At 40.1% G+C, this 1,679-nt stretch overlaps 1 protein-coding gene across 3 annotated transcripts in view; it reads left to right on the forward strand.

Annotated features, from left to right (window-relative positions):
* The window catches only part of FAM193A (family with sequence similarity 193 member A), a 155,060-nt gene that overhangs the window by 123,050 nt on the left and 30,331 nt on the right, over positions 1–1,679 (forward strand). The window lies entirely within an intron of this gene.

Consider the following 1,679-nt stretch of genomic DNA (forward strand, 5'->3'; position numbering starts at 1 on the left):
TTAGTCTGAATGGCAGAAGATGAAAGCCATGTTTAGTGGAAAGCCATGACTTGTTTGGTAGGAAACTAAAAACTGGGTCGGGAAGTAGTAGTAGTACAAAGACCAAATTTTAAGTTGTGCTCAATTGGCAGTTGGAAAAAGAGAATATGTCAAATCATTTTCCTTTTAAAATCATTAAAATTTGTGAAATCTGAAGGTACATTAAACTTGTCTGCTTTAATAAATAGGAAATCTGATTCTCTTGTTTTTTGTTTGTTTTTTTTTGGTTTTAATACATTTGCAGGCCAACTTCAACTTCAAAGTTTAAAGGGAAAGGTTTAAAATGTAAGAGAACTTCCTAAAGGATAAATTTTATTCTTACTGTGTGGGGGTTTTTTTTCCATATCTAAAAAATGGATTTTAAGAGCTTGCTGTAACAGGTTTGCTTTTCTAGGTGGCATTTTGGTCTGGAAATCTGACATGATGTTATTTCATTGTTTCTGATGGAAATTCTGAGGTCCACTTGTTGGTGCTTCTCTTCTTAGCTCATCCTGATTTTTAAGAAGTTCTAATGTTACGAAATTCCATTCTTTAAAGCAGGGGTGTTCAATCTCCAACCCGCAAGCCAAATGCAGCCTGTGGAGCCATTACACCTGGCCTATGGGTCTCCCTATGGGTCAGAAAACTTGGCAGTCGAGGAGCAGTGGCCAGTAATATGGCCACCCTCCCCTCAGCCAAATTCCCAAACATCAAACCCTGCGCAATGTATTTTAGCCAGGCTGCGCTCCCTTCCCCTTGCGGGGCTAGGTTGTGTTCCCTCCTCCTCGCTTCTGGATCAGGGCCATGCTGCGAAGCCATGCCGCCTTCCCCACCTTGGGGCTCAGTTGGGGCTGGGCTGCGTCCCTTTTCAAATAGCAGAATCATAGAAAATTAGGGTTGGAAGGGACCTCAGGAGATCATCTAGTCCAACCCCCTGCTCAAAGCAGGACCAGCCCCAACTAGATCATCCCAGCCAAGGCTTTGTCCAGCTGGGTCTTAAAAGCCTCATGAATGGAGACTCCATTACCTCTCTGGGTAACCTGTTCAAGCTTTACCACCCTCCTTGTGAGAAGTGTTCTTAATATCTAACTAAACTTCCCTTGCTGCAACTTGAGACCATTGCTCCTTGTTCTGTCATCTGCCTCCACAGTCTCATTCCATCCTCTTTGGAATCACCCTTCAGATACTTGAAGGCTGCTATTAAATCCCCATCGCTCAGTTTGACTTAGAATGCAAATACAGTTCAATTGTGCAGTGCAGTAATGTAAGCTCAACAAAAAAAACTAAAATGGGCTTTTAGGTGTTCTGGAGAACTAATACTGCCTCTGAAAATAAATGCATCACATGTTGACACTTGGAAAAATTCACAATGTTGCTGGAAAGTCCTATCCGTTTTTAACATACATGATTTGCCAAGATTTTTAAACTGAAATGGATAAATAAATGCAGCACAGTAAAACCTTGTTAATCTGCAGTAATGACAAGGGAGACCCATTACTAACCCATGATTAAGTCAATATAGATTAATTTTTCTAAATGAATCATTCTTGTTTTGTTGGGTTTTTATGATAATTGTAGTGCAATTACAATTTGCTTGCCTGGCTGAAAATTCTAGCTCAATAGTTCTAATTTGCTTTGTAATGTGTAAGAAGAAAAAAAAA

The sequence above is a fragment of the Gavialis gangeticus genome, unplaced genomic scaffold (genome assembly GCF_001723915.1).
Source record: "Gavialis gangeticus isolate Ggan-Ray unplaced genomic scaffold, GavGan_comp1, whole genome shotgun sequence".
Taxonomy (NCBI): domain Eukaryota; kingdom Metazoa; phylum Chordata; order Crocodylia; family Gavialidae; genus Gavialis; species Gavialis gangeticus.